The sequence below is a fragment of the Chinchilla lanigera genome, unplaced genomic scaffold, assembly GCF_000276665.1.
Source record: "Chinchilla lanigera isolate Chin_1 unplaced genomic scaffold, ChiLan1.0 scaffold00063, whole genome shotgun sequence".
NCBI classification, from domain to species: domain Eukaryota; kingdom Metazoa; phylum Chordata; class Mammalia; order Rodentia; family Chinchillidae; genus Chinchilla; species Chinchilla lanigera.
This window is the reverse complement of record NW_004955464.1, coordinates 1,327,954-1,342,516: the sequence shown is the minus strand read 5'-3', so window position 1 is coordinate 1,342,516 and position 14,563 is coordinate 1,327,954. Positions and strand designations below refer to the sequence as shown.

At 37.4% G+C, this 14,563-nt stretch overlaps 1 protein-coding gene across 8 annotated transcripts in view; it reads right to left on the bottom strand.

Annotated features, from left to right (window-relative positions):
- Oma1 (OMA1 zinc metallopeptidase) overlaps nucleotides 1–14,563 on the bottom strand; it is an 87,389-nt gene that overhangs the window by 50,674 nt on the left and 22,152 nt on the right. Inside the window, exons 8-9 of one of the 8 annotated variants that reach the window (XR_001236706.1) lie at nucleotides 10,609–10,780; nucleotides 8,882–8,958 (exon numbers count right to left, since the gene is read on the bottom strand). The exons of 6 other annotated variants lie outside the window; for them this stretch is intronic. The gene's annotated coding sequence lies outside the window, so the exon portion shown is untranslated. The remainder of the gene's footprint in view (nucleotides 1–8,881; nucleotides 8,959–10,608; nucleotides 10,781–14,563) is intronic. One more of the 8 variants, XR_263188.2, reaches the window with a different exon arrangement.

Genomic DNA, 14,563 nt, shown 5'->3' with positions numbered 1-14,563 from the left:
CCTCCTCCCCCTCCCCTTCCTCCTCTTCCTCCTCCTCCTCCTCCTCCTCCTCCTATTTCTCTATTCCCCTACCTTACCCCTTTTAAATCTTTTCCCCCGAGGGTAAAATTGTAGTATTGAGGGCTTATTTACTAAATACAATTTTCTGGTTTGTTTTAGATTTTATTATATAACACAAATCTAGTATATACAATTAAAGGTGGAAAATTAATACTTACCTCATTTTGTCATTTTCTGGACTGTGTTTGATGCTATTGTTATTGTTGACTGTACCATGTTAGCCAAAGTGATATAACTGTTCTAATTAGTTGTTCCTTCTGGTATGCCAAAACTAAGATTGTCTAAGGCTCATAAAAATAGTATAGGCCAGGGCCAAAGAACAAGGGGCTGGGCTAGAGAGGCAGCATATTCTCATCCCCAGTAAATTCAAGAGGTAGGATCTTACAACAGGCTCAAAACCCAAAAGGCAGCTACATCTAGAAGACACTTCTGAAAAGTGGTCATTTATTAAAAGCTCTAAATATGAGCAATTTATAAGCATCAATCCAGAAATTAAACTAAAAAAATAAAAAATAAAAACACTTAAATAAGATGCAACCCCAGATGCCCAGCTCACCAAAGGCAAAGCCAATGGGAAATGAGGTAGAAAAATCCAAAAGCCACCTGCCTGGGACTCTCTATAGTGGTAACAGTGGATGTAACAAAACAGATGAATGAGGCTCTACAAAAAATCAATTCAGAAATAATTTCTCAGAAAACTATAAAGATGGTGTCCATAACGAAAGGCATGCTTAGTGACTATAAAGCAAATACAGATTAAAAAATAAAGGTTAGGAAAATGATGGAAATCATGAAGGCCCAATATAGGAAAGAAATCTATGGCTTCAAACAGATATTCAGGAGATTAAAAATTCCACTAAAAGTATACGCAGCAGAACGAGCAAATGTGAGGAAACAATTTCAGATATGAAAAACAGGATTGTGATTGTGGTTAGTGATCATGAAAAGGAAGATTTCCTAAAAATAGTAAGAGATCACAAGAAATCAATTTAGCAGCTGCTAGATACTGCAAAGGAGAATAATATAAGATTGATTGGAGTCAATGAAAAAAGCAGGAGAGAGCACAAATGACATTAAAAAAAACTGTTCACAGATGACATGGCAGAAAATTTCCCAAGAAGGAAAAAGAATTTTACATACCATAATAGAGGCATATAGAACTCCAATTAGCCATGATAAAAAAATCTGCACCAAGGCATATTATAGTCAAGATCCCAGGAATTCAACACAAGAACAGAATATTAAAAGATGTTAGAGAAAAGATAAATCACCTATACTGGAAAGCCCATCAAAATCACAGCAAACTTCTCAACACAAACCCTCAAGTCAAGGAGAGCTTACAGCGAAGTATTTCAAGCTCTAAACAAAAATAGCCTCCAATCCAGAATGATGTACCCTGCAAAGCTATCTTTCAAAACTCATGGAGATACCTGGGATATAGCTCAGCAGCACAGTGCCTGTGTGCCAAGCAGGAGGTCATGAGTTTGATTCCTCCACAGAGAAATGTACCAGAATAAAGCAATGGACACAGCAGACTGTAGTGCCTGGTGAGTGACTGAGGTTCAGACATCCCCCAGGAGAGGGCAATGGGCTAGTAGCCATCTTGGAGAGGGGCCAACAAGGAAAAAAAAAAAAGAATTTCTTAAAACTGATGGAGAAATAAGATACTTCTGCCGGGTATGGTGGCACATGCCTATAATCTCAGCACTCAGGAGGGTGAGGCATGAGGACTGTCTCAAATTTGAGGCCAGGATGGGCTACAAAGTGATTTCAAAGCCAGCCTGAACTGCATAGTGAAACCCTGTCTCAGACAGACACACAGACAGACAGACAGACACACACACACACACACACACACACACACAGATATTCTGAAGACAAAGAACATATGAGGAAATTCATAACCATGAAACCAGCACTCCCAAATGTTCTGAAGGATATTCCAGAAAGAAATAATAAGGATTACAACTGCATGAACCACAACAGAGTGAATCCACCAGGCAAGGAAAGCAATTAAACAGAGAGGGGAACAAAATGCAGCCAACAACAGGAAAATTACCTGACAAGGATAAGTAATACATATCAGTTATAACCATCAATGTCAATGCTCTCAATTCACTAATCAAAAGAAACACCCTGGCAGAATGGATCAAAAAGCAAGATCTAATAATATGCTTCACATAAGAAACATATTTAAGTCAAAAACTAATTCATACACAGAAAGTCAAAGGATGAAAAACAATACTCTATGTGACAGTAACCCAGAAAAAAAGCATGGGTAACTACTCCATTTGCAGACAAAGTGGATTTCAAACCAAGAGTAATGAAGAGAGCCAAAGAAGGTCATCACTACATACTTGTTAAGGGAATACTCCAAGAGGAAGAGATAACTATCATACATTTATATGCACCAAATACCCACTTACCCAACTATATAAAATAAATACTAATGGACACAAAAAAATCAAATAAGTACTAATACAGTTATATTGGGGGAACTCAATACCCCACTGTCACAAATAGACAGCTGAACTAGAGAAAAAGAATATCAACAATGAAATATTAGAACTCAACCAAACTTTTGAACAAATGGACTACATATAGTGTTCTAACCTACAACATCAAACACACATTCTTCTCAGCTGCACACAGGATATTCTCCAAAACAGACCAGAAACTAGCCCATAGAATATGCTTAAGTAAATGCAAAGGAATTTAAATTATGCCATGCATATTATTCGATCACAGTACAACGAAACTGCAAAACAATGGCAAAAGAAAGCACAAGAAAGTCATGAAAACATAGATTAAATAATACCCTCTTAAACAACCAATAGGTCACAGATTAAATTATAGAAGAAATTAGTTTCTACAACAAATAATGCCAATATAACAAACCTGAACTTATGGGAAACAATGAAAGCAGGCCTAAAAGGGAAATTGATAGCAGTGAATTCCCCTATGAGAGAAACAGAGCAATCTCAAATAAACAACCTAATGTTAAACCTCAAGCTTCTAGAAAAAGAGCAGCAAGTCAAGCTCAAAGCTCATAGGAGGGAGGAAATTATAAAGATTACAATAGAAAATAATGCAATGAAGACTAAAAAATAATACAAAGAATCAATGAATTGAAGCATTGGTTCTATGGAAGATTAAATAAAATTGACAAACTTTTAGCCAATGTCATCAAAAAAAAGGAAAGAAAAGGTCAAATTCATACAATTAGGAATGAAAAGGGTTTGGAAATCACAACAAATCCTGCAGAAATCCAGAAGATTAATACCTACTTTGAGAACTTGTAGTCCAAAAGATGGAAAACATAGAAGAAATAGACATATTCCTAGAAACATATGAATTACCAAAGCTCAATCAAGAAGATATAAAAATTCTAAATAAAATAATATCAGTCAATGAAAGTAAAAACATAACTAAAAGCCCACCAAGAAAGAAAAGGTAAGGCTCTGATGGATTCACAGCTAAATTCCACAACAATAAAAGAGAAGGCATAAAGCCACAATTTCTATCCTTAATGAAGCTGAAAGGGAAGCAATACTCCCAAATTCATTCCTGAAAGCAAGCATTACCCTGATACCCAAACCAGAAAGGAATACAAACAAAAAAGAGAACTACAGGTCAATTTCCCTGATAGTTATAGATACAGAAATCCTCCATAAGACACTGGTAAACAGAATGCAGCAAAACATCAAGAAGATTATATACCATCCCCAAGTAGGATTCATCTCAGGGATGCAGGGATGTTTCAACATACACAAATCAATAAATGTAATATACCACACTAACAGAACAAAAGACAAAAACTGTAATACATCTAATACAGGCAGAAAAAGTGTCTGACAAAGTCTAACCCCCATTCAAGATGGAACAGATGGTCTTTATCAAATCTGATAAAATCCATCCATGACAAATTAATAGCCAACGTCATATTAAATGGACACAAAGTGAAAGCTTTCACTTTAAAATCAGAAAAAAAGGTAGGGATGTCCACTGTCACCACTTTTATTCAATATACTTCTCAAAACATTAGCCAGATCAATTAGACAAGAGAAAGAAAAGGAATAAGAATAGGAAAGAAAGAAGTTTACTCTACATAGAAGACCCCAAAAACTCCACTAAAAGAGCCAAATTCATTACCATAGCTGGATGCAAAATCAACACTCAAAGATCAATACCCTTCCTCTACATGAATAACAAACTCATTGAGAGAGAAATCAGGGAAACAATACCTTTTCACCATAGTATCCCCCAAAAAACATGAAATACTGAGGACTCAATCTAACAAAAAAAAGGTAAAAGACCTCTACATTGAAAACTACAGTGCTCTGTAAAAAGGAGATCGAACAGGATATCAGAAAAATGGAAAGATATCCCTTGCTCTTGGGTAGGAAGACACAACATAGTGAAAATTGCCATACTTCCAAAATTATTATACATGTTTAATGCAGTTTTGATAAAAATTCCAACAGTTTATCTCACAGAATTAGAGAAAACAATCCTAAAATTCATTTAGAAGCATAAGAGACCTAGAACAGCAAAGGCAATTCCAGGCATCAAAGGCAAGGCAGGGGCATCACAATCTCTGACTTGAAACTACACTCCAAAGCTAATGTGATAAAAAATAGCATGATACTGAAAAAAAAAAAACAAAACAAAAAAATAGACCTGAGGATCAATGGAACAGATTAGAAGATGCACAAACAACTCTAAACAAATTCCACCAACGTATCTTTGTTAAAGAGCCCAAACACATTCACTGGAAGAAAGATAGCCTCTTTAACAAATGGTGCTGGAAATACTAGCTTTCCATATGCCAAACACTAAAACTAGACCTGTATCTATCACAATACACTAAATTAAAATAGAAGTGGATCAAAGATCAGAACATTAAAACAGAAAAACTAAATCTACTAGAAGAGAGAATAAGTAGAACTCTTGAAGGCATAGGTGTAGGCAAAGATTTAATGAAGAAAATCCCAACTGCACAGGAAATATTATGAAGAATCAACATCTCATCTTATTAATCAGATCTCATCTTCTTGAAAAGCTTTTGCATAGCAAAGAAATAATCAAAAGTGAAGAGACAACCTAGAGCAGGTAAAAGTTTTAGCCAATTGTTCCTCAGACAAAGAACTAAAATCTAGAACATATAAAGAATTGAAAAAAATCAGAACCCCCCCGCAAATTTAAAGACCCAATCCAAAAATGGGCACCTGAGATGAATACACACTTCTCAGATAAAGAAGTACACAGCAAACAAATATGTAAAAAAATGTTCAACCTCACTGATCATTTGAGAGTTGCAAATTAAAACAACACTGAAATTCTATCTCACTCCAGAAAGAATTAATTATTATCAAGGAGTCAATCAATAACAAATGCTGGCAGGGCTGAGGAAAAAAAGGAACACTTCTCCACTGTTGGTGGGAGTGTAGACTGGTACAACTACTGTGGAATCAGAGTGGAGATTCTTCAAAAAACTAGGACTAAAGGTCCCATTTGACCCAGCTATTTCCTTTCTGTGTCTCTTCCCAAAAGAATTAAAAGCATTATACCAGTGATATATGCCCACCCATGTTTACAAAAGCAGTTTGTAATAGCTAAATCTTGGAAATAACCCAAATGTTCAACAATTAATAAATGGACAAAACAAATGTATTTTTATACAATAGAGTACTACTCAGCCATAAAGAAGGATAAACTTGAGACATTTATAGCTAAATGGATACCCTTTGAAACCATACTCATTGGACATACATGCACAAATATTGCCACTGTCTCTTGTGTAAGAAACTGCAAGTGTAAATAACCAAAATGTATAACAGAAACCATGAAACAGGAAAAAACTGTTCTAAAGGAAAGGGGAACTAGAGAGGGGAAAGGCAGAAAAGAAGGAAAGGAAAAGAAAAAATGAGGGAAAAAAGGATAAAATGGAAACAAAGCTTTGTAAATAAGGACAGGAAGAAGGGCTGAAGGGAGGGGAGGGGAATAGGGAAAAAAAGGAATCAATATATCTTGAGTACAGGTACAGATTCCCTATGATGAATGTGATGATTATGTATATGTAAACTACAACCAATAAACTTAATAGAAAAGAAATGATATTACTTGAGAAAAAAAGACAATGGTGAAAATTTCCCAATTGTGATGGCTTCTATCTAGATATCCCTCTACCACCTCATGTAGTCAAAGCTGGGGTTTTTCAGAGGTGGCTAGACCCAGAGTGTGTGACACTGGGATTGATCCATGAAGCAATGTACTATCTGGCTACCCTGGAGAAAGTCACAGAAAATGAGTGAAAAACACTAGCCTCCCAGCTACAGGTTCAGAGAACACAATGCAGAGATAGAAAAGCAGTGAGAACTCTGAAGCAGGAAATTCTTAGTTAGAGGACAATGAAATGGTGAAAAACTGTGTCAACTCTGTCCAAACTCCTGAGGCAGCCACAACAGTGCAACTAAAGATGCTCGCAAAAGAGGTCTTCCAGAGTTAGTTCAGAAAGTGACCAGAATGATAGAATAAGTGTGTTAGAAGCACCAGGAGTATTCTGAGGAGGGTTGCTGGCAATGTATCTTTTACTTTAATAAATTTTTTTTATTTAAACATTCACCATATTCTTATCACACCCACTTGAAATTTGCCAGACATATAACTGTGAAGTTCCCATGTTTTACAGCCAGGCATTGGTGGTATAGTGGTGAGCATAGCTGCCTTCCCATGTTTTACAAAAATTACTTAGTATCAACCATAGGTAGATTTGGATATGTTAAAGATGCATATTGCCATACCCAGAGGAAATGCTTAAAAACAGTAGAAGAGCTACCATTCTATCTGTCTTAGCTACTTAACTCTGCTCTCATCGCTGGGACAAAATACCTACAAGTTGAAGGACGAAAGGCTTATTGCAGCTCATAGTGTGTAGAGGTTTCAGTCCATAGCTGGCTGGCTCACAAGCAAGGTAGCACTGCAAAGCAGGTGCAAAGGAGAAACAGTCCAGAGTAAGGCAGGCAGGAAACAGCAAGCAGCAGTCCTCCTTTGCTTTTTATCCCTGTTATGGTTTGGGGGTTATTTTGCAAGGGAAAACAATATTATACAGGATACATATTTTATATGATTATTTATAATAGTCACCCAAAGAACAATATATAAGAGAGTGCAGGAAATCTATCTACACACTCTAGACCAAGAATCCAGCTGAGGGCTTGAATCCTGCGATAATGTCTTGAATGAGTCCAGCTTAAGACCTAGAGCTCATAACAATACGTCCCATGAGTCCAACTGGAGGCCCAGAGCCCATAACAATGTCCCATGCAGGCCTGTTTCACAGATCTGCCCTGGGAAAACCCAAGCATCTGTGGTGGAAGCTAGAAAGCCTGTGCCAGCAGGATGAAGGATCTGTGCTAGCAGGCTGGGGGATCTGCACTGGAGCCAGGAAGTGACACCCAGAAGAACCAGAGCTCTCCTGAAAGGTACCATTGCCATCCTCAGCAACAGTGAGGTCCCAAGCTCCTCCAGTGATCAAGACGGCTGAGTTCCCATCAGGGAAGCCAACGCAGGAAGCTTCTCTAGGAGACCGGCAGTGCACCATCTTCCCCTCCAGAGCCAGAAGCAACGCTCAAAGTGAGGACCAGAGCTCCTCCAAGGTGAACCAAAGCCATTCTCAGTGCCAACAAGGTCCTGAGCTCCTTGGAGGATGAAAACAGCCAAGTTCATCAGGAAAGCTAGCATGATGAGCTCCTCCAAATCAACCAACAGCTCCTTACAGCTTCCACCAGCTCCAACAGCCTTTCTCTGCCTCCAACAGCTGTAACTTTTCCTTCTCCAGTTCTGCCTCTTCTGCTGCTGGCAACAATCCCCAGGTGGGCCTCTCACACCCAGCACCAAGCTTACTCAGTTCAACTGGGGGTTATAAGCTGACCACCAGTTGTCAATCCACTACAATCCCCATTCAGTCTACAAGCCTTTGGGTGGTGCCACACATGCCTAGAATAATGCTAAATAACCAGTGAGGTAATCCATATTCATATACCCTAGATCCAGCTACCTCCAAAAAGCTCCACCTGTGAATACATGAGGCTTTGGGGAAGACATCTAGATACAAGTCCTGACACTATCATTAGCTGTGAGTAGACTTTAAAATATTTGACTGATACAAAATAAGGCAGAAAAGAAGGAACAGGAAACAAACAACAAATAAAAAACAAACAGCAAGTTGGAAAATCTAAATATAAGCAATAGTACTGAATTATACATAAACGGATTACGCACCTCAAACTACAGGCAGAGATCATTGGACAAGTAAAACAACACAGCAAAAACCTAGTATATGCTGTCTACAAGAGATGTATGTATATTAAATGTAAAAACTCAAATAGCTAAAAATAAAAGGGTAGAAAATTACAGACCAAGTGAGTAGTAGTAACACATAATAAAGCTAAAATGTTTACACAGTTATTAATGTCAAGAAAAACAGACTTTAAATCAAGGAGTATTAACAAATATTATCATAAGGATCAGGCAATTCAAGAGAATAAAATAGTCCCAAATATGTATGTACCTAACACACAGCTTCACATTACACAAAGCAAAACTTGTGGAACTGAAAGGAAAAAGAACATCTATAATTACACTTAAAACTTTTTAATTTCCCTCTCAAAAAAAAAAGTAGACAAGTAGGAAAAAAAAAAAATCAGAAAAATATAAATGTGAATGACACTATAAAGTCACTTAGCCTAACTGGTTTTTCTAGAAAACACATTCTACAAGTATAGACCACATATTTTTTTCCAAATGATGGAACATTCACCGTGTCAGGCCAAATGCTGCTCCGCAAACTAAGCCTCTACATAGTCCAAGGAATTGAGATCTTACAGGGTATGTTCTCTGAAAATAAAGAAATTAAATTAGAAATAAACAACACTGAAATATTCAGATAAACCCCAAGTATCTGGACAGGAACAACCTATGGATGGGGGAGAAAACACAAAGGAAATAAGGAAACATTTTTATTTTAATGATAATGAAAAACACAGTATCAAAATGTACCAAATTCAACGACTGTAGCAGAGAGGGAAATTTCGTTTTAACTGCTTGTGCTAAAGAACAAAAAACACTAAAACTAATGATCTTAGTTACCATCTTAGTAAACTAGAAAAAGAACATTAATTAACCACCAAAGTTAAAAAAAAATCTAAACTTTTTTTTTTCTTTTGTGGTACTAGAGACTAAACCCAGGGCCTTCACACTGAGGTATAGCTCCAGACTTTTTTTTTAAATACAAGGTCTCTCTGAATTGCTTGAGCTGGGCTGAACTTGTGATCTTCCTACCTCAACCTCCCATAAAGTTTAAACTTTTGTTCTTCAAAGAAAATTCATTAAAAAATTAAAAAGCAAACCACAAATATGAGAAAAAAATAATTATAGTATATATCTGACAAAGACTTTATATCCAAGAAGTATATAAAAATGTTTGTAACTTTAATCTGGCATGGTGACATACACCTATAATCCCAGCACTTGTGAGTCTGAGGAAGGAGGATTGCTGTGAGTTGAAGGCCAGCCTGGGCTACATACCAAGTTCAAGGCCAGCATCTACTACACAAGACCCTGTCTCAAAAAAAAAAAATCTTATGACTCATAAATAAGATGACACAATTCAATTTTAAAATATATGACAAAAAAATAAATAAAATAAAAATATATGACAAAATATATTTAACAGACATTTAACAAAGAAAAATACATCAATGCCCAATACACATAAAAGTAGGGTCCAATACACATAAAAGTAGGGTCCAAATCATTAGTCAAGAATAAATATATCTAGTAATCTGAACAACTACTTTGAAGATAACAATATGCAATATAACAACCATTGTTAATTTCCTATCATCTTCTTTTGGAATTGTGTATCATTTTTGGGTTTTTTTATTCTCTTTAAAATAAAAAAGAATATAAATTAAACTTATAAGTAGATTAAATACACCCGCAAAAAGGCAAAAGTTAAAGAAAAAAAAACAAGGGTGTTCTGTGTATGAGACACACACATAAGGTCACAGAAAGTTTAGGGTTAGAAATGTAGTTCAGTGGTAGAGTGCTTGTCTAGTATACACAAGGTCCTGCGTTTGATCACTTTCAACACACACACACACACACACACACACACACACACACATACGGTATGAAAATAAGAGAATGAAGAAGATATATATTCAAGCATTAACTAAAAGGAAGCTGGGAAACATTAATAAAGGAAAAGGTGGCCATTAGACAAAAAGCATCACTTGAGACAAAAGGAACTTTATGTTGTTAAAAAGGTCAATCTATCAGGAAGATCTAATATATATGTTATACATGTAATACATATGGTAAAAATAATCATACAATATACAAAGCAAAAACTGATAAAACTAAAAGGATGAATAAAACTACAACTTTAATGAAACACTAACAAACCTCTCTTGATAACTAGAAAAAAAAAGAGAAAAAATTTCAGAAAGGACTTAGAAGACCTAAAACAATAAAATTAAAAACCTTGACAAAACTGATGTCAGTAGAACATACTGCATCCACAAATGGCAGAATCTGCTCTCAAGTACATGCCATTTTAACAGTCTTGATCACACGTTGACTCATGAAGCAAGATCCAACAATCTTCCAATGATTCTAACCATTCAGTAGATTCTCTAATCAAAATGCAATTAAGCTAGAAATAAAAAGCAAGGTGTTATGGCTGAAACCCGAAATGTCCCCCAAAGGTTTCGTGTACTCAGAGCTGGCCCCTGGGACAGTGACGGGATCACAGGAGTGCTATACTCATCAATGGACTAACCCAGTGGCTGAATGTGGATTACCACCTCCGCCTTCCTGGAGGTTTTTTTTTTTTTTTTTTTGCAACAGGATCTCACTATGTAGATCAGACTGGCCTTGAACTCCCAGTGATCCTCCTGCCTCAGCCTCCTGAGTGCTGGGATTATAGATGTGCACCACCACACCCAGTTTGCCCCAGGTGTTTTTTGTTTTTTTTTTTGCAGTACCGGGGATTGATCTCACGACCTTGTGCTCCAGCTGTAAGGCAGGCACTTACACCACTGAGCTTATCCCCAGCCCCTAATGTGGATTACCTAGTAAGAGGCAGAGCCAAATCAGAAGAGGCACGTCTCTAGATAGTGCCCAGAAGGGTGTATTTTTATCCACTGCTCCTCCCTTTTCTCTCTGCTTCCTGGCTGCCATGGGGGCCTGAGCAGTTTTTTCTCTACCATGCCCTTCCACTGTGATGCTTCTGCCTTAGAGCCAGCCAACCATGGACTGAGCCCACTAAAACACTGAGCCAAAATCAACTCCTCCTGTAAGTTGCAGGTATCAAGTATTTCATCCCAGCAATGGGAAAGTGACAAATATACAAGGTAACCATAAATCATAAAATGTTCAAAAACTAAGAAAACACCTCTAAATAATCCATGAGTAAAAGAAATCATAGTCAAAATACATTTTAAAATGAAGAAAAAACATATCAAGACCTATAATATAACAAGTATCAACACTCCTAGTAGAAAAAGTATAGCCTTAAACATATATACATACAGTCCCCAACTTAGCATGGTTCAACTTACAGTTTTTCAACTTTACAATCATAAGAAAGTGATAGGGATTCAGTAGAAACTATGCTTCCAATATTGAGTTTTGACCTTTTCCTGGGCTAGCAATATGTGGTAGCATATTCTTGTGGGTGCTGGGCAGCAAGCACAAGCCATAGCCATGTGATCACAAGGATAAACCACTGATACTCTACAATGTAGTATGTTACTAAACTATGATATTCTGTAGCCTATGTGTATTAAATTGTGTCAGCTTTCCGTCACTGTGAGAAAACATTTGAGACAATAAACTTAAAAAGAGGTTTACTCCGGCTCACAGTTTCAAAAGTTTAATCTACAGTTGCTTGTCCCTCTTGCTTTGGGCCAGGGGTAGCATAACATATTACGATAGAAACCTCTAGCAAAGGAGGTCTATTCAGTTTATGGTGGCCAAGTGGCAGAAAAAGAAAAACAGGAGGGAGTAAAAGCCCCAGTACCTGCTTCAAAGGACATTATATCCTATGAATGCCTCAAATGACCTAACTTTCACTCAGTAGGCCCTGCCTCTTAAATGTTCTGCAGACTCTCAATGGTATCACAGGCTGGGAACCCCACCCTTTTAAAACATGGGCTGTGGAGGGCACTTCAAACCACAGCATTAACATACTTTCAATTTATGACTAGTTTATAGGAAAATAACCCCTCTGTAAATTGAGTATCTGTACCAGAAAAGCAAAGAGCTCAAAAATCAATCATGTCAGTAACCATCTTAAGGGAAAAGAACAGGATATGGAACCCAAAGGAAGTAAGCATAGGGAAAATAAAGATAAGCAAAGTAATTGGTAAAACAGGAAACAAACATTTAATAAAGAATATGAAAAGCCAAAACATGTTTCTTAAAATGAGTTCAAAAAGCGCTAAAATTTAGCCAAAAAGGCACAAATCACCAGTACTGGAAACCAGCATAACATTTAAAATGTAATATGTGAAATGCAGGTATTCTCTAGATATTAAAGATACAGAAAATTTAAAAACAAATTCTTAGTAAAGCAAAACTATAAAAATTGACACAGAAAAATCTGAATAGATTTATATCTATTAATGACACTGCACCCATAGCTAAAGACCATCCCACAAAGAAATCACAGGCCCGGGTGGCTTTACCCATGAATTCTCCAAACATTTAAAAAATAAATAACACTACTCCTACACAAATTCGTACAGAGAAGAGGTGAACCCCAACTCATTTTATGAAGCTAGTATAATCTTAATACCAAAACCTAGAAAATAAAATTCTGGGCCATTATGTCCCATGAACATAGATACAAACATTCTAACCAAAACATTAGCAAACTGATTCTAATACTATGTTAAAGGATAATATATAATTGACAAAATTAGATTTCCAAGAGGGAAAGTTTGACTTCTTCGTTGGAGATAGTTTTTCACTATGTAGTTCAGGCTGGCCTTGAACTCATGACAATCCTCCTGCCTCAGCCACCTTAGCCATCTCAGCTATCTCAGCCTCCCAAGTGCTGGGACTACAGGCATTTCACATAATTTGTCACATTATCAGATTAAAAGAGAAAAATCACATAATTCTCTCAATAAATGCAGCAAATGTTCTTGATACAAGTCAACATTTGTTCATAATGTTTTAAATCTCTTAGAATATTAGAAATAGAAAGGAAACATGACAAAAAGTATCTGTTACAAAGATTACAATAAACATCATAATTGATGGTAAAATATTGAAAGTTTTCTTTCCTCTAAAATAAGGAAGAAACAAAACTGCCCACCATCAACTTTGTACTGAAGTTGCTATATATTAAAACAGATGGAAAGGGGCTGGGGATTTAGCTCAGCGGCAAAGCGCCTGCCTGGCAAGCGCAAGGTCGTGAGTTCGGTTCCCGGTACCGGAGAAAAACCAAAAAAAAAAACAAAATAAAACAGATGGAAAAAAGTATATACACTGGAAAAGAAGAAATAAAGGTTGCTAGATACAAAGTCAGATATATAAATCAATTGTATTTTTAGAACAAGCAATTTCTTTTTATGACACTATCATAAAATCAAAAATATTAAAAACTTACAATAAATCTACAAAATATATGTAACTCCTATATACAAAAAAAAAAAAAAACATTCAAAACAGTATTAACAAAACATAAAGAACATCTAAACAAATGGACAGATATACCACATCCGGAAGGAGCGGCCCCAGCACCTGGGAAGCCACGCATTGCGGAGCGCCAGTCTTTGGGCCAGCCCACTGCCTCGCAGGTGCCTGGAAGGAGGGCCCCCGGCACCTGGGAAGCTGCAGAGCGGCGCACGCTGGCGCCCACCAGCCCTCAAACCAGCCACTGCCGCTCAGTTGAGAACTACCATGGCACAGAGAAACAATGACACAATTGGCCCACCATGCACTGGCTGTGGAGGCCCACCCACAGACATGCGTGAATCATTCCAACATGGAGAAACCCCTGGGAATACATGCTACACAAGGGGTCACTCTTGTTCCTGCTGTTGAGAACCAGAAAGGTCCAGAGTCAGCAGAGGAGCAGCTGCTGAACAAGGACTCAGAAACATGAGAATACAGACTAAGCCTGAAGAGTCAGAGGTCCTGTGGGCTAGGGTCACAAGAGCCATTCAGAAGCTGTAAATCAGGAGGACCTTGCACAATACCTGGGGAGACCCCCTGGAAGCCATTCTTCCCTTGACAGTACAGGCTGTGGTGGAGGAGCACGTGGAGCTCCGGAGAGGTCTGCAGCAAGATTCCTGCTGCCTGTACTGACGGCTGGGGAGAGGACACTAACTGGTTGCGGGATCCCAATGCGCTGGGAGGCTGGAGAGAAAAAGCTGCAAAGAATGGCTTTCGCCCCAGATGGCTCACTTGAGATGTTAGTAAGAAT